Source organism: Corvus cornix, chromosome Z (genome assembly GCF_000738735.6).
Source record: "Corvus cornix cornix isolate S_Up_H32 chromosome Z, ASM73873v5, whole genome shotgun sequence".
Taxonomy (NCBI): Eukaryota; Metazoa; Chordata; class Aves; order Passeriformes; family Corvidae; genus Corvus; species Corvus cornix.
This window is the reverse complement of record NC_046357.1, coordinates 1,755,021-1,778,763: the sequence shown is the minus strand read 5'-3', so window position 1 is coordinate 1,778,763 and position 23,743 is coordinate 1,755,021. Positions and strand designations below refer to the sequence as shown.

The 23,743-nt window shown below is 42.8% G+C and overlaps 1 long non-coding RNA gene across 1 annotated transcript in view; it reads right to left on the bottom strand.

The window, feature by feature from the left end:
* The window catches only part of LOC109144071, a 47,820-nt gene extending 30,126 nt beyond the window's left edge, over positions 1–17,694 (bottom strand). Inside the window, exons 1-2 of the long non-coding RNA XR_002273331.1 lie at positions 17,518–17,694; positions 14,816–14,873 (exon numbers count right to left, since the gene is read on the bottom strand). This is a non-coding gene — a long non-coding RNA (uncharacterized LOC109144071). The remainder of the gene's footprint in view (positions 1–14,815; positions 14,874–17,517) is intronic.
* Positions 17,695–23,743: the final 6,049 nt, after the last annotated feature.

Sequence of the window (23,743 nt, the reverse complement as noted above, 5' to 3'; positions counted from 1 at the left end):
GGGATAGCTAAATGAAACTTCTCACCAGGAAAAAATTACCTCCAGGAGAAAGATGCTTCAGGAGTACAGGAACCTACTCCTGGCACTCAGCTGGTGACCCTCCCAGTCTACTGACAGGACAGCAGGGCAGGCTGCTTTGACCAACCCGATCAGTGCTCTCCACAGCCATCACAGCCCTGAGCCCTGCAGCCTGAGAGTCCATGGCACCTCCTGCCCACCTACTTGGACAGCTCTGCTTTTACCTGCCAGCACCTCTGGCCTGCAGTCAAAACACAAAAATTCAGATGTCTAATGATCCCCCTGAGGACTGTAACATAGTCAGCCTCAGACATGGCCCCAGGTGACCAAGAGCATAGGGCATAATTGCAAAAAGTAAATTACTTATGTAAATACCAGGCTAAAATTGTGTTGAATTATGTGCTTGTCTTGTCTCTAGCTCCTGTCAAATGCCTCAACAGTCGCATGCTGGCAACCAACCTCCTCATAGAGGGCAGTGAGCCTATCAGACTTGCACACTGAGCCACCTTACACCTGCACACAGCCATCTGCCCCCACCAGAGCTTCCATTCACATATCCAGTTGTTCCCTTTAGGAAGACGTTTCTAGAAGGTATCACTGATCACCAGCTAATGGACTGCCCCTGTCACATGCTTAGAAATCTCCTTTAATTGCTAGGAAGTGGAACATTTAAAACAACTCCTTTGTGACTGTTTCTTTACCTGCAGTGTAAATTTTGTTTGCATTGTCTATATAGGGATATTTATTTCTAAACTTTATTGTTTTCTACCCATCCATGTATAAGGGCAGGTGTTAAAGAAATTTCCTATTTGGTGTTACTTATGGATATGTTTTTTAGAAATAAAAACAAGCAAAGAAAGTGACCTCATACATGTCAGTCTCAAAATAGGCTTCATTAAATCACAAATGTAATTGCTACAGATAAAAAATTATTTCTAAATAAAAACCACAAAGAAGGCTCCCTTCAAAGTTGGAAGTGGTGCAGTAGCCCCAGCAGACCAGCATAATGGACTTGCTGAACAGAGGGACTGGGAAGCAGGTCTCTGCAGGGCACCTGGCTGTCTGTGGCTACCACATCTGGAGAAGGGGGTGTTCAAGCAGTTAGTGAGGTGCAAATGGAGCCATGGTCCTTCAGAGGATGTCTCTGAGAAGCATCAGGGACAGTTTAGTTTATCAATTCAGTTCATAAAAAACATTGCACCAACTTAACTTGGACCATCTTTTCTATCAAGGATGCTGGGCAGGACTATTTTCATCACCTATTGAGTGCCTGAGATGTCCAGGGTAGACAGATCCCTCATTTGCATCTGACCCAAAACCAGCTGGTTTTGGCCTGACTGAGATGTTTTAGTCTGTCTGAACATCCAATCTTGTTATGAGAACATCAGGAAATAGAAACTCCATCTTCTGCTCCCATGGTTTACTCCAGAAATATTACCCTCCCTGCACTACAGCTCCAGCCAGTTATGCCTTTCTCCACTACAATAAATTCTCTTTGAATAGCTATTACTGTCTACCCACAGAAGAGCTTCTCACCACAAATTAATCATCTCTCTGATAGATAACAAGAGGGCAAATGCTTTGATCCCATATTCTAGGCACACTGAAGTGAGGTGAGCTTAGTGGGAGTAGCTTTTCCATAACATCCTTTTGAGAGGATGAAGCCCCTTGGATGGGAAGCACCACCTTAAGTTTTCTCAGGCCAAAGCCGGTTTCCAAGGTGTCCCGTTTGGTAGAGAAAGGACAGCAGTCAGCTATCTTTGGGCTATGACTTACTTTTCATACATTAAATCTTACTTGGTTTAGGTGAGTGTCCTTCTGAGTGTGCTGACCCAGCAAAAATTACTAATCAGGGTGGCAGCCCTTGGTAATCCTTGGGGTGGCATAAAATTATAAACGGAAACTCTTTTATCTCTGCAAAAAGGATTCTGATAACACTGCTGAATAACATGAGGTTTAGGACTGATCTCAGCATTACAGTCACCCCAGCTCTGTAATCCTTCCCCGTGACCAACCATTCTTCCAGACCTCTCAGTAGAACCCCATCCATAAACTTTCTAATTTTTTTTTTCCAAAAAAACCAGATGGATTAGAAGACTTTGATAGAGTGTGAAGTCAACCACCTACATATGCATCTTCAGTGCCAGGCCGTACAGAAATACATCTCCTTTCATTCAAAGAGAGTCTCAGAAAATCTTCATTAGAGATATGTTAATCTGAAGCCATCTCTGTAAATTAAATGTCTGTGACCATTTGAATGACCACTTCCTCTGCTTCCCAGCAAGAGAGAGGTGAACAAGTGGATGCTTCAGGTTCATCAGACGCTAAGTAAAGTCCACCCAGAAATTAGGATGCAGTGCACAGAAAATGCCTACGTCTCATTCCTATGTCTACAAATAATCTGGCGAAAATACACTGAAGATCTTCTTGCTGCATGTTGCCTCAATCCACATTTCCTCAGGCATAGAAACCAGAAGAAAATACACCAAATGACTTCCACCAGATTCCACCAAATGACTCTCTTCAAGAGCAAAGTTTCCAAAGACCAATGTCCTTGCACATTTCCAGCTGGAAGCACTGCCCAAGGGCTCTGCCAACTCACACTAGACCCACCAGACAAAAATATTCATGTGTTATCAGCCTGTTGGTAAGGCTGCTCCTTATGACTAGAAAGTGTCTCTTCACACAGTCATGGAGGAAGAACGGTATAATTTACCATATGAGTTTTGGATTTAGGATTTCCTGGCCCACAAAAGCTCTGTGATCTTCATCAAGCCACTTACAAACTTCCTGGCAATTTTTCACTCTTTAAAAAATTAAAAAAGGATGAAAATGCTGCTTTAGTCGTGGCATGTTCTAAGGATAAACACAGCTCAGATGCTGAAGTGCTGAGATTCTACAATAGCATATCTGCTATGGAAAGGAAATGTCTCAAGAACACACTGAAGAAGAAAGAAAACAGGTAAAGCTTCAAGGAACAACATATGTCAGCCTAGCAATGTACAGTCAGACGTTTCTTCAGCTTATTCTGTTTCTGCCATGAATGGACTAAATCCATGGCCCACTCCCATCACCTGCTTGCCATCAAAGCAACAGTGCCCAGTCAATAGCATCAAGAGCGTCAGACAAGATCTTAACTAAAAATCAGTAGCAAAACCTGCCTGGTGGTGTAGCCTAGTACACAGAAGCAATGGTGCACAGGGAATTATTCATCGCAGAACTAGCTGTATATTGTGACCTCTGATGAAACCTCAAAGTCAGGAGGGGGCCTTCATTCTAGAGGAGAGGATTACCAAGACATGCCACTAAGGTAAGTCTTTCTGGCAAGTCGTATCTGCTTAGCATAATGTCTGGGTCCGTGTTTGCCTTCACTATGCATAAAGGTTTAGGGCTTGTTTTGAAAGACAAGCGATGATGGAAAGCCATGGTATTCCTGACAGCCTGTATGATATTCAAGTAAAATTAGTAATGTTGGTAAATGCAACCTCAGGTGCATCACCTTGGACCTCTGTGTGTCCAAAAATTACTTCTGGGTTTAGTTCATTACTCATTGACTTAGGTTATTCTGACTCCTTGCAGTGCTCTACATCATTCGTCCGGTGCAGTGTCCGTAGCCTTTACAGTGGACCTACTCCACAACTTCCCAGATTGTCCTATTTGTACTGACACTCTGTTCCGCTTTGGCCAAATTTAGAAATACATCCCCTGAGAGAAGGCACAACCACCCCTCCCCCCACCAGGTTCAGGAAAAAATAAATTTTCCTCAAAGGAAAGTGAAGAAGATAAAACTATTTATTTAACAAACACACAGGAAAGGAAAATAATGTTAAATGGTAAAATCTTTCGCTGCAGAGGAAAAACCTGGGAAAGCATTAGAGTCCTCCCTTTGGTCTCCTTGGGGCTGGGGCTTGGCCCAGGGCCAGGCCCTCTGTGCCCGGTGGAAAATCCTCCTGATGTGCTCTGATGTTACAGCAATCAAGCAGTCCATTAGAAAAGGGAGAAAAAATCCAAAATTCCAGAGAAGGAAAAGTTCAACTCTCAGTCTCTCTCTGGAGAACCAGAAACTGGAAAAACTGGCCAAAAGCGGACTGGAAAACAGCAAGCCGGGTGCTTCCTCGCTCCCCTGCCCCAGCTGGGGGAAAAAAACCCTGCTATCTTTATGTGACCTTGAACAAGCTACAACTGCTTTGAGAAAGTTTTACTCAGTTTTTTTCCTTCCCCCTCTCAGGCTCAGTTCAGAGGCATAGAAAGGCCCAAAAATTAATTTCTGGGCATAGGCAGCGATATGGGATACACATCATAAGGTCACCCCAAGACACACTCACAGGATTTTAATACTGATAGCAAAATTGTTGTCATGGCTGGGGATTGTAGCAGGGGGGGTCCCGGGAGCAGGGGAATCCAGCCAGAGTCACGACACAAACACCAATACAATTTGAGCATCGTTGCTCCCCTTTTATTGTCCAGTTACACCAAGTTATACTTTTTTTCCCAAAGTTCACGCCCCTTTCCCATGAGAAAGCCTCTAAGCAGCAGGGGAGCTGACCAGTGTATACCTTTTCCCAAGGCTGTTCAAGGCTGCCGGCTAGCAGGTGCCTTGCAAGCCTACCTTCAGCCTGAGGCCCCGTCAGGGGTACTTCTGCAACAGCCCTGGGATGCCCAAGCTCTCCTGGGGTATCCTATATTCCACAAGGAATCCCTCTACAGGGGATAAGAATCATGTTCTCAAACAAAACAGCCTGTGACAGCACATATTACCAAAAGAGAAATGAAAAGTCTGTTAATAAGGAAAAGCAAAATTCTGTAGCAGAACTTGATGCAAAGCGGCTTGTAAAATTTTCAGTGGGGCTACAGAAAATACATTCTTAAAAGTTCCTGGTATAAGCCCATGAAAATAGACAAAAAGAATTTTGAGATAAACATGATGACAAAGTTTGAAGAATTTAATATGCAAACAGTACTAAAAGAAAAGTGTATGACTGAGGAAGAAAGAGGTAAAACGTAAGACCATAACTGGTACTCCACTGGCCTTGCAGGAACATTAAGCTGTCAGAATTTGTGGAGCAAATCTGTGTATCAATTGTCATGAAAAACAAAAGGAAAACAAACACAATGAAGAACAATACAGAATATTAGACTTCACATAGTCAGACATCTACATGTAGACTGCTCGCCTGCAGCTTGTGGATAGATTGTGTATAGAAACACTTTCGCTCATCTTCTGTTTTTATCAGAAAAATGCGAGAAAGTATCAGAAAACAACAACACTGCTGAGAAAAACAAAAGCTTTCCTTCTGGTTTTCTACTCTGCACACAGAAGACATATTCTCTTGGGTAGCAGATGTATTTGGTTCACATTTTTTCCTTTCTCTGAGAAAAGAGATGTTTAAAACAGTTTAGCACCATTTTAAGATATATTTGTCGTCTGTTTTTCCAGTTTCCCTTAGTCTTTTTATTTGTGAAACTATGAGTGTGGGGGGAGTGTTCTGTCCTGTGTAAAGAAAGTGCCTCTTCAGGGGCCCAGGCATGGCCATCTCACCTGTCCATGCCTCAAGATCATGGCTTCTCCCTATCAGAGCTCTTCAAAAACAGTCTGGACTGCCTTTGTCCCTTAATTTTTACAATGGCTGATAAATGCAAACAAATAACCCCCAATCCTCATTCACAGAATGGTCTATTTACATTTTTCTGTTATTTTAAAGGATCTCTCAAGTGGGTTGGTATTTAACATTTGCTGCCTTTCCAACATTCATTGCTATCTGGAGCCTTAGAGAGACTCATTATTTCTCCATAAACATGTCTTTCTAGATGAGCTTTCTGATCTTGTTTGTGTTGGTGATTGAAAGTGTAATGTCCCCAGACTGCCAGTGTAAATCATTAAAGTTTAATTATCAAAACTGTTTTCTCCTCCTCACAGTCTTTGGCTAAACAAGTCTATGTGAGGTGAAGACAGGAGTTTTTACAGAAAGATTGTATGTACCCAGGTATTGTGGACAGCAAGGGCACATGTATGATTTTTATTTCAGGAAGGCTTGCAGGATCAGATCCTCCATACTGGAAGAGGCAAGGCATGGTGTGCAAGCTCAAGTACAGCTCCTCCTTTTTCAGATGGCTATCCCAATACAGAACTGACGTGATCTTACCAAAATACATCTGTATGAGGAAACTGGTCTTGGCTCCACTGGGGTCAGATGCAGATCTCCCTGTCCATGTTGGAACTGATGACAACAAACTTTATCCTGTATGCATCATTCAAAAGTTAATGTGGCCCTCCGAGAAAACCAGCAGTATATATCTGCCACCTTGACAGCCTGAAGTGCTGAATCTCTCCAGGCAGTCCAAGGGCAAAAATGTGTATGTTTGCTAGAACTCTCAGAATATTTTCAGTTAATAGGTTGCATTAATGTCTAAAAGTTTAATTACAGTCTTTACACTTTCTCTGCCTTTCCTCAGAATACTTAGCTGCATTTGTGCATGTACAGACAGGAGAGATTTTGAATTAATAAATGTGGTATTATGGCATGATCCTTTAAGCAACTGAGAGATGAAAGGCTGATTTTTGTTTTATTCCTAAGCACACTGACATCAGGGGTAAATTTGGAGCTTGATGCAAGAGATTCAGCTGTGCAACTGACATTAAGGCTAATAGCAGCCACAAGAAAAACAAAATTACATTCTCTTCCTTGGACAAAAAATTAAATACAGATTGCAACTTATTCAAAGAGTTCAAAGTCAATTACTTTTCCCAGTGGAATCAATGAGAAGGACTTTCCATTTCAGTTCATCAGACTTTCTGCCTGCTGAGAAGAGTGACTTTATCTGGGATCTTTATCACCATTTGCCTTCCTGGGTTGTTGGGTTTTCTTTCTTTCTTTCTTTGCCTGATTGATGATTGGTCTCATAAATACAGCATTCTGGGTTTTTTTCAAAGGCAATTCAGTTGCTTTCAAGAACTGCTAGAATTTTGAAAAACCACTAGAATTTTCCTTTAAGACACAGTAAATGCCACAACAAAGACCAATGTTAGCTGGATGAAAGATCCAAAGCCCACATTCCATTCCTGGAAACAGGCCTGTGAAGTGTCACTGCAGATCCATGGAGACATTCTGACCAGGATAAACTTTCATCCAGTGACATCTCTAAAAGTGGTGTGATTTGGTTTTCATTTGTCACTGTTTGTTTAAGGCAGGTGTCACTTGAAAGGTCTTAATCTTTTCCCATCAACAGTATCAGTACACAAGGGCAGACAGCCACTTACAAAACCACTACAGAACATAGAGAAGATGTGCCTGGGGCAGATTAAGGTGATGTCCATGTTCAGTTCATTCAAAGATGTCAACACTATCAGCTTACATGTACTGATCCCAAATTTTTTTCTAGGAAATTTGGTTTTGGCATTGCTGCCTCCAAGATCTGGGCTGGTTCCCACACTGACAACTGTCATTCATTCTTAAAACCAAAAGTCCATACAACACAACCAGGACTAGTACAAAATTAGTTACCTCCCATCTATGTACAGCTACACAAGACAAGCTGAGAATTCTGCATCCAAATCCCAGGACCCAATTTCAAATATTATTTAATCATCATCATAACATTTAGCTGTTAAGTAGCCATAGCAATCACATTGCTCTCACATTCCCATGCCCTGCTGTTATCCCACTCCAGGCAGTCACTGCTCCACAGCCCACAGTGGCTCTGCCACCTGGTATCACCCTCTAATAGGCTCCACCCAAAGCTTGTGCTTGTAAAAATGTATGTTCAAGATGCAGAGGGGATGCATGTCCGGGTGGGGCAGGGGTGGGAGCAGGAGCTGATGGTGCAGCTAACCCTGCTGGAGCTGTCGTGGCAGCGTGTAGCCTGACACACTGTCCTTGAGGGGAAGGGGGCATATAAGAAGACTGTTCATGTATGTGTGCCTGTGAGAAAAAATTTCTTTCACTATATACATTATTAGCAAATAGAAATGATTAAGTTAAAACAGGACAACAGCTGGATTACAACACAATCCCAGGGGCCACTAACTCAAGCGATTTTTATAGTTTACCATTAGAGCAAAATCACTTGAAATGCCTTATATACCATAAAAGAGCGTATCTCAACAGCAGAAGAGAGCAGGAAGGGTAGTCAGAACCAGGTAAGTGCGAGGAAAACAGCCTTCCCACCATACCAGCCAGGGGCAAAAATACAACTATTCCAGTAATAAAAAGTAACACAGCATTCCTCTGTGACAGTATGTAGCGTTTGCTGTGACAGTGCAAGTGTTGTATCCAAGCTGTATCCACTGCAGGGCTGGACGCACCAAGTGTTGGGTTTCCAGGGTGTAAAAGAGAGAGGAGACCCCATGCCGATGTCAGTGCCCTCCCACTTGTGAAGGAGGAGGCTGAGGAGCACTAGGGCCAAGGCTCAGGAGCTTCAGGGGACATCACTGCTCCCACTACCCTGCAAAGCACCCCTTACTGCTCACTGAGTCATAAGCTCCAGTGGATGAGCCACTGGCAGCAGCCACCTCTCTCTGTCATCCTTCCTTCAATGTCCAAGGCACTTGGGCTTTCTCCCCAGTATGCTGGCTGGAGCCCAGGTCAGTTTTGGAAAGATTTCTCCCACAGCAGATTTTCCAAAATCTTGCTGACCATCCCAACAGCAATCCCAAAAGCTGTTCATCCCAGGCAGGTAAAGCGCCAAGAGAGCACAGGTCCCATGACCAAGCACAGCCTCCTGCCTCCCTGAGCTTCCCAACACAGAAAACAAGATCCACACACACTCAGGGAGACAAAACGCACTTCGAAACCACATCTGCCCTTAGCTCTGGGGTCACACATATATCGATACCTTTCTATCCTTTATTTTCAACCTCATTGGTAGAGGAAAACACCCAACCATAATCATGAGGGAGGCCCCTGCTGGTAAATTAATTTCTGGCTGAAGAAAAAGAAACAACAAAATTTTAGTTGGGTTTCTTCTCTACCCTGTCAGCAGATCCGTAAGGTCTTACAACAAAGTGTCTTGCAGCACCCTTTCATAACCGCGTTAAGGGAACAATGACATCTGAAAATCTATGTGCTGGGAAAACAGTGAGGAATGAGGTCCCCAGGTTAGGAAGATCAAGTTAGGACAGTTTGCTACTGATTTCCTGTGGCAAATTTAACTGTTGAGTTAAAACCCACGGACAGAGGGTGACATTACAATGTAAGTCACATGAAGGTGCTGCAAAAGGCTGGGGAGCAGAGGAGAGGACAAGTTTCCCATTCCCTGCTCACACACCGATTCTCCAGGTGCACTGCTTATGTGATGAACAAGACGTGAATCTGAGCTGCCATTTGTGCTACACAGATTGTCACCCAAGTGTTGGGTGTGAACACTGCTTTCCCCAGTCTCTGCATTTCAGTCCTATTTCAGTACATGTAGCAGTGTCCAAATTCCATTCAGACAATAATACCACCTTTGAAAATTCAGGATTGAAATAAACCCAGGGGGCAACAGACAGACAATTAGATGTAGTTTGGCAATGGTGTGTGGCTGGAACGCAATCAGTATGGTGCTCCTCAGTGAGGAAGGATGATCATACTCTAGGGCAAGAAGGCAATCCTTCCTTCCCAACACAGCTTTATCATAGCCCTCTCTGGGATTTTGCCATCAATCTGGCCATTCAGTTATCCATGACATATGACACAGGAAGGGAAAAGCATGAAAAAAGGTGAGGGTTACTACACTTCAGTTATTCCTATTATCTTTCTCTAACAAGACCATTCAAATAAAAACACATAGAGAAACATTAAATTTTTGATTTATGGTAGACGGAAATACATGTGGGACATACTGACAATTTGTTGCAGTTTGAAACTGTGACAAAATGTGATTGAAAAAAAATATGTTACTAATCATTTAGTAAGAGGCAAGAGGTCAAATACTCTACAGCTTCATGGCTCCCTTGAAATGTGCAACAATAAAAAGCAAGAAGAACGAAGCGTGCGAAGACTTTTTTTCTCACTAAGACCAGATTTTTATGTTCATATATTGAATTGTAAAACAGCTAATTTGAAGAGGGAGCCTTTAAAAATTGACCTATTCTCTGCAATGCTGGTTTCCTATTTTTCATCTTTCCTAATATAATCAATAGTAAAGGACTGTAAGTGGAACTGCTCATGTGGGCAGTCAATAGACTGAGAGGATGTTTTAAACATCTTGGTAACAGCTAACACCTCAGAGAGGGTGTTGCAGCCATCAGTGGGGCTGGTTTAATGCAGTGTCAGCAGGAATTGCATCAGGTAGGCCACACACCTCTGCAACACCAGAAACTTCTTGGTTTTTCAGAAAATGTAGTGCACTGGGTATGAATTCAGCAGTGGTTAACTTCCTTTTGCCAGTGCTTATTCCAGAGAGAGGAGCTAAGTTGCACTGTGGAGAGGATAGGGCAAAAGGGACAAAAGTATCACTGGACCCCAAACTACCCATGTCATGAATATTCATTGCCAACAGGACCCAGACTGGGTACCTTTCCCGACCATCCTCCATTAAGCACACGTTCCCCTTCAGTGGATTTGTGAAGAGATCACCAAACCATCAGAAACTGTCCCTTGACCACCAAAAATCCCAGCCACCGGCCAGCACACAAGCTTCTTTGATCCTTCAATTGGGCCCAAGACTATTTTCATCTCTTCCAGGAATGCCTGCCACACCTGGCAGGATCGGTGTTGCAGGAAAATACCATGAACCTCCTTTTAATTGTCTATACTGGGAGCCCAAATGTTCATCTAAGAGCCATTTGTAGGTAGTGGACTACCTTTTTTTTAAGTAATCTTATTCCTAGAATTGCAGTAAAGACCTCAAAATGGGTTTTATCACTGTAATTTTACTTATTTATTAAAATCTAAAGTTTTCACTTAAAACAGAGAATGGTGTCCAGCAGTCAGCTATCTTCTGCCAATTTAGTCAGGTGGGGGTTGACCTCTTTCACCAGGCGGCAACTGACAGAACGAGAGGACACAGTCTCAAGCTGCGTCAAGGGAAATATAAGTTGGATATTAGGAAAAAGTTTTTTACAGAAAGGGTGATAAAGTGCTGGAATGGACTGCCTGGTGGAATCACCATCCCTGGATGTGTTTAAAAAAAGACTGGATATGGCACTCCATGCCATGATCTAGTTGAGGTGCTAGGGCATGGGTTGGACTCAACGATCTTGAAAGTCTCTTCCAACCCAGACATTCTGTGAATTCTGTGAATTTACTATTCATAACCTGATATTAATTTTTTAGATGTTAAGATATTGTCCAATAGCTGATTGTGATATTTTGGGAGGGTGAGGAATGGAAAATAATGCTTTTGAATTAGGCTTAGACTCATGGCACAGGAGTTGCAATTGCAAGGACCCTCACTGCTCTAGTGCTGCCTTACTCATCTTCTGCAATGTGATTTATTGGACCCAGTCATGTACCCCAAGAACCTCCCTTGCACCCATTTGTCTATCAGAGCATGGGAAAGGGACAGAACTTATGAAAGGATTACTTGGCCTCTGCTGTGGAAGATGAGAAGAGTTACAAAAAGACAACAGACTGGAATAGGTTAGTTCCACAAACTTTTGGCAGTGCTCTAAAGCATCCATCTCTGATGGGATTTTCATCATCTCAGTGACGTCACAGTAGCATGCAAGGAATTAGCAGAGCTGTGGTTTAGCTATGCCCCAAGCACTGAGAAACTGGAAGGGTTTCACACAAGCTCCCTGGATACTGGAGGTACCATGGTCCTGTTCGCACAAAGGGTTGTTGCACTGACATACTTCTCCATCCCCCAGCTTGGGGAACTCATTTCTGTGCCTGAACCAATTTCATCTGAGCTTTCTTTTTTCCTTTCACTGTATGTTCTTCATCTTATTTAAGCCAGCTTGTTCCAAACGACCCGTTGCCTGTGTGACCAAGAATTATCACTGAAATAACCACACAAGAACAAGGGAGGAGATACTTAAAAGCACAGATGAGCACGAGAATCTTGTTTGTGTTTTTGAAAATTCCCCTCATTAGTATTACAAGCATATCTTGAGAAGGATGCCTGATAGTGTCAGACCATATGGTGAAAAGAAAGACAACGTTCAAATAACAAGAGACATATTTGCCAAAAGCCAGGGCAGAGGCATCATCACATTATATCGCAGGTGTTAAGTGCATTGCCCTGGGCACTCTCTGCTTATCCAATTTTGCTGTATGCCAGATCCTTACTCAGCACCTTCTTCAAAGAGAAGTGAAACCTTTTAGAAAGCCTTGTGAGACACCCAGGATCAGTGTTGTAACACAGCACCCCCCTTTTGCAGTGCCTCCAAATCCACCCAGAAAATGCAATATTCCTCTTGCTTACTCATTCCAATTTCTACTTGTTCCATGAAACCAAAATCTCATTTCTACACATGCTTTGCTCTATAATTCACTCTCCAGTCTCTGTTTAAAACACGCCAGATTCTAGCTATAAACTGCTTCGAATATCCTGAGAACTTCTGTAAAACACAATGCAAATTTGAAAAGTTCAAGCCTGGTGCTAATGCAATAAAAGAAGGCAAATATGATTCCAGATATACAGCTGGTGTAATGCCTTTAGGAAGTGCTCCATCAGTTTGATTTAGAAAATGATTGCATTATGTTAAAACAACTAAATTGGATAAGAGGAAGAGGGATTTGTTGACATAAATCTTGTCTCTGGACTTCAAACCCCTCCAAGGAAATACAAATAAGAAAATATATACACAGAGAACTGCCAATTTCCCCTGAGAAGATCTGTTTTCAAGGAAGTAAAAGTCTATATTGGAAATCAATCCAGTTGTTTTTAAAGCAAGAAACCTCTATTGGAAGTCAGCAGGAAGGAACATTGGAAGCAAACCATCAAATAGCAGAGAACGAAGTGAAAAAGTAACCAAACTATATAACCCAAACTTATTGTTTTCAAATAATTGTATGATTCTGACTTCATCTGCAATAAATTTGGAATAACTTGGCATGTGAACACCACCAGCTCAAAGGAAACAAAACACAATGTAAGAGCAATCATGAACAGCCGAGTAGTTTTAATAAAGGTTGCCCTGAGTGACCAGCACAGGGAAGAAAAAAGGCAGAAACGAACTTACACAGCATAAATTCTCTGACTATTTTGCATGGACCTGACATGGTGTGCTGGTGGTAATCTTTAGCTTAAAAACTGATCTAGACAGCCATTCACTTTAATACTTCTGCCAGAAGAGTCCTATCAATCTAGTGGGAACAGCATGGGCACAGGCCAGGGTAGGAGATGAAGGATTTTCCTCCCTTCTGCTTTCCCCTGTCCCTACAACTCCACAAAATCTTGAGGAAGGGAAGCAGGGAGCAGAGCCTGATGGAGGCACCTTTCCATAGTCAGCTGTGATTTAACCAATCAATTCTTCTTCCAGGCCAGCCTTGTTTGTCCACAATCTCCTTTTTAAATAGGCAACTGAATATTGCTTCGCTGAATTAAATAGAAGATCTGGGAAAAAACTGCAGCTTCATGATGTAGAAATGATGGGGAAAGTTATCAATGTGTGCATCTGTGAAATGCTAAACAGCTGTCAAGAAGTGAAAAGAAAGAAATCTGAAATGCCACTGTTATGCATCCTCACACAAACTTCATTCCCTGTAACCATTACTGTTCCTTTATCTGTTACACCAGCAGGAAAAGATTTGCTAGGTGGTGGATTAACTCAATAAGATTATTCAAAGTTTTGATTGCTGAGCAATGGTCAAAGGCTCTTTGGGTACTGTCCTGGATCCCACAGGCTGGTGTGGCCACGGCGATTACTGACAGCCCTTTGTGCAGGTGGAGAGCAGTGGCAGTGATGGTGGAGAGCTGCCCGTGCTCACTGAAGGTGCAGGCACAGGTGAGGGGGACCTCAAGCCATGCCCTGGCCTTCAGAGAGTGGGATCCATTTCAAGGGTTGCCAGCCTGGAGGTGCCTAGATCCTAGGATCAACTCACCCTTAATTTGAACCAAGTCATCATACAAGCAAATGGGAATAAGGTAGTCATACATCCCAACAGGTGACATGGCTGCAAAGTTATTACAGACAGAGGCTGACAGAAATGGAAAAACCCATGCTTTATCTCCTCCTATAGAGAGTGAAATCACAAGGGCATCTCGCCCTTGCTGTGAAGGACATTAGGGATTGTGGGGACTGGCGTCCCTCAGCCAGCAGCAGTAGTGAACCAACTCTGGCACCTCTGGCCATCCAAGGCACCATTTCAGCCTTCTTCCCCACTGACTGACTGCTTTCACTTCTCCAGAATTGCTCTCATCTTCTTGGCAGACTGGGAATTCTCATCTTCTTGTCCCAGTGTTGTGTATTAGCACCTGCCCTAGTGCTTGACCAAATCTTGAACACATTACTGGTCCATTAAAGAGTAAAATCCTCTCTCCTGCTCAGCACAGTAATGGACTGCCCAAAAGCCTTGCCATACAGTGAATTAGACAAATTTGACCATGTAGGCCAGTGCCCACATACTGTTTAGGTGTGGAAGGCAAGCCCTTTGCAAGAGGCAGATCCAACACTGACTTTTGAGGAAAGCAATTACTCTTATAGCAACAGCTCCTCACCAGCTCCTGTCCTTGCCATGGCAAAGTAAAGAACAGCAAGAGAGAGCATTTCTTCATTCTCTTTTACTAACATACTGCTCAGTCTTAGACACAGAGGCACACCTTTACAGTGGGGCTCTGATCCCATGACGACAGGGATGAAGCTAAGGACCAAAGTTCCTGTTGATCAAACCACTGGAGGAATATACAGAAGAGAAAGCTAGCTGCTTACCTGCCTTTCTTGGGCCTTCTCAGGCCAGGAGCGGTCCGAGGTTTCTTCACAGATGGGGCTGCAGAAATTGAAGAAACCAGAGATAAAAAAAATCCCTTTCCATTCAGACAATATCTTATCAAAGGACTCTTCTCCTTGAAATCCAGTTCTCAATTATGCTCATATATATTCTTGCATTGTCAGCTCATCCTTCCCAGGGGACTGAGACAAACTTACAGCCATTGGATAATTTAGTCCTCTATTAACCTGTTCAAGTTGTGGCCATTACGCAGCATGAGGGGCACAGGTACAAACTGCAAATGCAAAGGAACCACTAAACTCACTGGAGGTCTCACTTGGTGTCTCACAGAAAGTCCTGTGGGAAGACATCACCTCACTGCAGAGGTCTGTCATTCAAACCACAGCAATTTATTTTTCATTACAGGAGAGGGAGTTGGTTGACACGTCATCATCACAACTCAATCTTCACCTCAAGATGGTCTTAGCATCCACCAGCATTTGTTCTCTAACCTTACACCACCCCTGCTCAGTAAACTATGTGACAGTCTGCTTCCGCTCTTAGAATGTCCAGGATCAAAAATATCATGGACATGCCTCTGAAATGTAAAAATGTTTCTCCTTGCCCTAGGAAATCCATAGGTCATTAGTACATTGCCATGACACTTCTATAAGGGAAAAATATGTTTATCCAAAATCCTCAGGTGCTAGAAAGAGGGGGTTTCCATCCTAGACCATCCCACTGTTGCCTCAGCTGCCAAAAAGAGTCATTGTGGCCCTGCACATGGCCAGCTTTCACCCCTGATAGTGATTTGTTTTCCCAAAATCACCTGCTGGAAAATCAGAAATAGGAATTAGAAATCCTGACTCTGAATCTTATGCTTCAATTATATGACCATTGCTTCACTCTTCTGCCTTTGCCAGTTTTATATAGTCCTACTTGCAACGATATTCATGCTCTTCAGCATCTCTCTCCTCCAAATGAAATCAATAGAAGTTACTGCTAGTTTAAAAAATTAAGGAAACAATATTTTCAGTAACTAACAATTGTTCAGAAAGAGAAAAAAGCATTCCAGACACCTGCACCTCATCAGGTTTTTAGTAACTGCTGTTTTGGGACTGCTCCTCTTCCCTTTGCCTTTTCTGCTATCAGAAAACAAACTCAGATATAACATTTTACTTGACGCATATCAAGATCTACCATTCTGTACCAACCTTGGGAAAATATGGGGGGGAAGTAAGATAGCTGTAGCAACTAGCTCTATGTATGTAGCAGGCAGTCCTATACTGCTGGATAAATATACCATAGGAAAATCCCTGGGAGATGAGTGAATGCAGTAATGGTGACTTATCTGTACGGTATTTGATTAACAAAAAGGAGCTAAATAAACAGTGATTTCTTTTTGACAATCTGATCTATTTCCTCCTAGCACTGGGGAAAAAAAAAAAAAAAAGGGCCTGTTTTTAGATACAGCAAGTTCTTGTCAATGTCCCAGCTCTGCACTCTGGGCCACCGAAATTTGGGGAAGGAGAGTCAGCTGCTGAGGGGGTTGGCAGCCTGGATCCCTGCAGCACCCTCACAGCACCACCAGCACTGCACCAGGACCTCCCAAAGGCTTCAGAGGCAAGAGCTACAGGGCAAGAGCCAAGAAACCCAGAAATTAATGGCAAGATTTCTACTGATTTCAGACAGGTGAGTGTGTCATCCAGACACTTCTGCAGCAGACACTCACATTCCTTATTTCATCTATTTCAACAGCCAATTAAACATATTTCAACTAATCCTCACCCCACCAGCACTGCTGGTCAACTGATGGACAACCCCATCATGTTGTCCTGCCTGGCACCACAGGTGAACAAGGCAGAGTGATATACCCCATGGATGAGGAAGACTCTGCTGGCAGCCTGGGATGGAGGAATCCACACTGAAGTAGTACCCACATGTCTTCATGAGACAGGATCAGAACTCCACAGTTAAGATAATTCAATTCTCCTTTGAAAAAAACATGAAGTGGAAAACACTCAAGTACATAGACTTCACACCTGCAATTTTTTTTCTAGAAGTCTGGTTCCAAGGTATGTATAATGATGTAAATTAGAAAAACTCTTATTAGATTAAATAATCTCAAAAATTCCCCTTTATAGTAAAAATATGTTTCTCTTGTAAAACTGAGAAAGTCCTCTAGGATGCTAACTATTCTTATGCATCTCAGTCATTACATTATTTGCATCCAGTTGGAGATGGCAGAACTTCTCAGGGGGAAACTGACGTGGGTATTTTAAGGGTTGCTTTTTTCCTTTTTTTTTTCTTTACAGTTTCCTATGTGCAAAACCTAGAGGCTTGTTTTTCTCTTTTATCACAGAGAAAAAATGATCCTGATTCAAATCAGCACTGAAATACAATACAAGGCTCTGCCAGATGTTACATAAACGATGATGTAATGCTGAAGTATTTCATTACACATGCAGGTCTGTTCTTCAGCCCAGCAGTGATTTATTACATTTTGTCAATCCCGTTTTATGTACCCATATCACTTTTACATCATTTTTCTTCATGACATTGTTACATTCTCACAGAAGCACATAGAGATAACATCATAACAGCACAGCCAATGAAGTTAGCATTTTACAAATAATGTTACTAATAAATAAATATACCAGTGAGGGGAAAATAGTCTTTCTGAGAGAGTGAAAAGCAAATTTACCTTTGAATAACCTGATGGGGGGGAAGAGGCCACAAGTCCAATAAGAAAATTGAGTTAGCATCCTCTCGGAGCATCTTCTGCCTTCATGCAGAACAGTGAGGAAATGCTGTTCTTGCCTCTTTTTGGTTTAATCTCACATTCTCTTTGTTCTCCTAATGTGTTCTGTGTGCTGCTGGCTCGATCTTATGCACCAGCTGCCTGGTCAAACAGATGCATCAGCAAGTGAAAGAAGATCAACACATAAAATCTGTTTTGACCCTGAAATTATCAAGCCACTGGACAGCTTTTTTTTTTCCTGATCATCCATCAAGGTTTATTAGAAAAAGCACACCCAGCAACATTGCTTCTTATGGGGAGAAAAAGAATTCCAGAAACTGTAAGTTCAAAAGATACGAAAGTCATGTCAAAATAATGTAGCAGGCTACTTAGAAGATGCATTCCTACAGCAATATTGTTAAAGAAAAAAATCCTTCTAACAAGCAGGTTGCCAAAAATCCCGTTAGACAACTGAATCAGAGAAGTCCTCTTTTTTTGCAGTCAGCCATTCACCTGCATCAAGCAAAATGTTGCAGTGAGAAGCTGCAGTAGAAAAGAATTCAAAATTTTCTTCTTTGTAACAACACAGGGTGAGATTTTGCATTTGCTGCGTCACTAGAAAACCAAAAAAACTTGATTTTTTTTCTTGGCATTTTAATTGGTGTCTCCCCCTTGGACATATAAAAGGCAAATCCCCAGTGTTTTCTAAGTGACTTCCTTCTGAGGGAAACCGAAGCCCCCATGTGCCAACAGGACCAATTCCACAGGGAAATCTGCTGCCTCCCTGGGGCCTGGGTGAGAGATATCACTAGAAGATTCCCTGAACTGAGTCAGCGCTCTGATAATTATTCACTGTTGTTACACAGGTTGGCAGTACTGACACTGAGGAGAGAAGTCCTAGGGCAGTCAAAAAGGACTTCAGGGCACTGGGATGACCGGTTGTAAGGACAGGAGAATAGGTGTTGTTTTCTTCAATTCCTTTGGTAGCAGGGAAGAATGCCAAAAGGAACAGCCACCTTATCAACATGTGGCTTGTGCCACCAGTGGAATTTTGGCTTTTTTATTCACGGGGTGTTTTATATGGCACCAGGCCTGGTGGAAAGAGATAGGGTTTGCCTGTCTATAAGAGGGAAAATGATTCTAGCCCATGAGTTGGCAGGGCTGATTGAGAGGGCTTTAAACTGGGTTTGAAGGGGGAATATGATAAAACCAGGCTCAGCAGAGATGAGCGTAGAGTGGGGACGCCAGCGTTGGGGGTGAAATCAGTACCCCAGCTGACGGTCATCCACACCAGTGCACACAGTATGGGTAACAAAGTGACAAACAGGAGGGAGCCATTGGCAGCAGGAAAGCTGTGACATAGTCACCATCATCTAAATGTGGTGGGATGACTCACATGACCGGAGTGCTGCAACCATGGTTATAATGGTTCTTCAGAAGGGATGGGTGGGGAAGCAGAGCCAGAGGAGTGGCTTTGTATTAGGGAGTGTTTCACTGCATAGAGCCCAAGGACAGTGATGACAAGGTTGAGTGGCTATGGGTAAGAATCAGGGGGAAGGCTAACAAGGCAGATGTACTGGTGGGAGTCTGTTGCAGACTACACAACCAAAATGAAGAGGCAGATGAAGTATTCTATGAGTGGCTAGGTTTCACGAGCACTAGTCCTTGTTCTTGTGGGAGACTTTACCTTACTGGATGTCTGCTGGAAACCCAACACAGCAGGGAGGGGGCAGTCTAGGAGGTTCCTGTACTATGAAGAAGATGACTTCCTGACTTCATAAGTGAGTCTATCAGGGGCAGTGACCTGACAGACCCACTGTTTGCAAACAAAGAAGGGCTGGTGGGAGATGTGGATCATTTCAATTATTATGAAATAATTGGGTTCAAGTAAGGAAGTGGGTAACAAATCCTCTACCTTGGACTTTGAGCTGGTAGAGTTCCCTGGAAAAGAGTCCTTAATAACAAATGGGTCCAGGAATGCTGGACATACTTTAAGAAGGAAATCTTAAAGGTGCAGGAGCAGGCCATCCCTATGCGCCAAAAGACAAGCTAGTTGGGAAGAAGACTGGCCTAGCTGAACAGAGAACTTTTGCATGAATTCCGGGACATAAAGAGAACTTTTGACCTTTGGAAGAAGGTGAAGGCAATTCCAGAAGAGTACAAGGATCTTGTTAGGTAATGTAGACAGAAATTCAGAAAGATGAAAGCTCAGCTAGAACTCAATCTGGTCACACTGAGGACTTGAGAGGCCTCCTAGAAACAGAGACTAGACTGGAGTAAAGGATTAAAAGAGGTATTTATTTGAAAGGCCTTCAAAGGTACAGGAGCCTGAAGCTATTCTACAAAAATGAACCCCAAGATGGACCCCAGGTCACGAGTTCTTCACTCTTTTATAGGTTTGGTTCATTTGCATAGCAGGGTTAATTCTCCAATTAAATTCTCCAATTCATTTTTCCCCTCAGCTTGCCCCCCCCACCATTAGCGGCTCTTTGGTTTATACTTTTGGCCTAGGACAGTCTTGGTGTCCTGGGAAAGCAGGGCCGGAGAGGCTTTGTTATGTCTACCTAGCATGAGAGAGCAGAAATTAACAGGATACAGGAAACTTTACAGTCACACACCAAGCAGTACAAATTTGAAAAATATAAAAGTTAAAACCTAAGGCATCACTGCTTTGAAACATAATGAAGTGTTTCTATAAATACTTCAAACAAAAGAATGTCCAAGGAAGATCTCCATCCTTTGTTGGACATGGGGGAACATTTTCCTCAAGGATGAGGAAGAGGCTGAGATACTTGAGGCCTTCTTTGCCTCAATGTTTCACAGAAAGACTGGATATCCTCAGGGCAACCAGTCCTGTGAGCTGGTAGACAGGGACAGGGAGCAGAAAAGACTCCCTGAAATCCAGGAATAAGTAGTTAGTGACCTGCTGAGCTATTTAGACAGTCATTAGTGTGTATGGCACCAGATGAGATTCATCTAAGAGTACTGAGGGAGGTGGTGGAAGAGCTCACCAAGCCACTCTCCATCATTTGTCATCAGTCCTGGCTACCCGGGGAGGTTCCAGGTGATTGGAAGCTGGACGATGTGATGTCCATCCACAAGAAGGGCCAGAAGGAGGATCTGGGGAACTACAGCCTGTCAGCTTGACCTTGGTACTGGGGGAGGTTATGGAATAAAGATCCCCTTGGGTGTGATCATACAGCACATACAGGACAACCAGGGGATTAGGCCTAGCCAGCAGTGGTTTGTGAAAGGCAAGTGCTGCCTGACCAACCTGATCTCCATTTATGACCAGGTGACCTGCCTGGTGGATGAGGCAAAGGCCATGGATATTGTCTACCTGGACTTCAGTAAAGCCTTTGACACTGTCTCCCATGGCGCTCTCCTGGAAAAGTTGGCAGCTTTGGTGGATGCAGGCTGCTTTTATCTTCTCCTTAGAATTTAAAAAAAAAGTGTGTTGTCCAGCTAGCCATGAGATTTAAACTGGGCAAATAGGATTTTGACTTCTTTTCAGATAAAAGAGATGTTACAAATAAGAATTTTATCTTGCATGGAGGCATGACAAAGTATGAGGCAGAATCCTTCTTGATTACAATCGTCCATCATTTTGATTTTATAATTACTGAATGGAATCAATCAGCTTTCAATTGTTACCTTGGTGAAAGATTAAAACATCATTACTTGCCATACATATTTCACACTTTAGCAAATTTTAATAAACTGAATGCATGAGAAATGTTCGTATTATCTTTCACAGTACTGGGATGCTAATGACATTTCTATTGATTTTAATCCATGTTTGTTGGTCAAAATAACTCAGATTCAGGCAAGGCATGGACTTCCAACATCATTTGTTAGTGTTGACCACCATCAACACTAACAAATGAAGACTGCTGAGCACTGAAATGGCTAAAATAGAATCATTAATGAGAAACATCATAAAACAATGCGCTAGGGAGGTTTTATCTTCCTAATGATGAACATTTTGGTCTATTGATCCATTTGTAAAGGATACATGGTGATCGTTTCATGACAGCACTAGGGAGGAGGTAAACGAGAGCACTACAATGTAGGCAACACAAGACAAGCAAGGGACGCCATGTTAGACACAGCTGCCCATCGTGAGAGCCTTTTTCACCACCCTGGTACTTCGGTAGGAAGACAGATGCCTTCTTGGGGGTCTGGCCTTTGCTTGCTGTGACAGAAATCTTTTCTTCATGGTGCTCATCACCCAGGCCAGTCAAGACAAACCCTTGGAACCTCCATCAGTGTGCCTGCCAAATCACAGCTGGTGCTAGCACTAGCCTTCACAGCTGTGACGATCAATGCTGCAATACCATGTGTATGCCAGGTCTACTTTATGCTGCTCCAAACTAGTCAATGCAGGGTACCAAAGCCTCTCCATGAATAAAGTGATGGGGAGCAGATTTGGGAGGTTTTTGTGTGTTCTGAATACAATAAATACAAATTGCAGGACAGTCTGCTTTTCTTACCACAAATACTGTGAGTAAACCAAGAGTCCAAGTTATCCATTCAACCTAAATAATCCCACCTATTAAGACAAGCACAGATACTTACTACTCAATATCCCTAAAAGTTCTAGAAATCTAGTGCAACTGGCACTTTTGTTGAATCATATTTTGTTGTTCGAACTTATATTGGTGCTTTCTCTTCTTCTTCTAAGCACACCCTAATAGCAAGATGATGTAATTAGATCTTGAATTACTCAGACTTCATTACTATTATCAGAATGTTACAGAACAGTTACTAATATACTCTGAAATATTATAAATAATTAACACTTAAATATATTTGTTGACTTAATATGGTACATTTTGGGATACACTTCTTTTTCTTCTTTTATGGTCCAATACTGGGATGCTATTAGCCTACACACCTGCAAGCTTTTAAAATCAATTCACCTCTAAGCACTTGAGGAGTGCCATTAACAGCAAGACGGAGACACGGTCTTAAAGCTGAGCACATGCAGAAGAGTTTGGAAGACCAAGATTTAACTTTGTTGCCTTCTACTGATCTTGAGTTCCCATGTCAGCCAGTGAAGGAAGTGCATTTATCGTTCTGTAGGACAACTCAATAATACTATTTATGGTTTTAATGCATGCACTCACAGATCTATGCAATTCAGTAATTTACAGCAGAATTTCATCAACCACGGAATGCATTAGCAAAACTGCAACTTACCTGAATTACCAGCTGATTTCTAAAATTACCACTAGAAATCTCAATTGTCCCTCTCCCTCTTTATCACCAAATGTCATGGGTGGGTAGGAGTACTGTATGTCATGGTTTTAACATGCATAATGCAAACCACTATACTTGTTAGTGCACTTGCTCTACCAGTGCTCTGTTCTTTTTTTCAGAAGTCTCTCACACAGAAGTATGGATGTGGTGTTGCATCCCTATATTATTATCTGAGACTCAGCTTTACTCAGCACAGAGAATGCACAACCACTGTGGTATGTGGAGGGCTGTGAGCCCTTGGCACAAGAGTCCTCTGCACTCCTTTGGAGCAGAGAAGCCTGAGGGCCAAAAGAATCTCCCCAGAGATAAGCAACGTTCCTCAGGTTAGGGTGACAAAGTGAACCACTCCCAACATGCCTTGTTTCTATATGGTAATAGCCTGTACCCAGTTGGCTAATTGGTTTCTACCCCACCCCCTGCCTTTCCCATAAAAACCCCTTGTTTCTGTCCGTCGGCAGGGAGTTGTTGTCTGTGGTCTTCCCTTTGCAGGGGCTGCTGGACGATAAGAGCTACTTCTGTGGAATTGCCATACGAGGCTCCTGTCTCTCTGTCCCCGAGTTTCCCTTGGGTGATTTCACAAAGAGCTGGATCACAAGAGCGTGGAGAAGTTGCTACACTTGCTGAAATAACCTGTTGCCCAGGGAGGCCTGCCACTGCCCCTAGAAGAGTTATTCTTTGCAGGACGCCCTCTCTAGGAGGGTTGCAGCGCACCGGTGCTGACCAGCATCGGACCCCCTGCGATAGTGGTAACCCTTAGAAGCCATGCTTGTCCTGTTACGCAGTGCATGCAGACATGTAGCTGTTCAACAGTCCCTTCCCTAAACCTTGATAACTCATTTGTAATGCAGCACCCAATAGCAGATAAAGTGGTTTGTACATACCATTCACTGCAAATCATTTAACTCCATAAAGAAAGTGAGATAAAGGT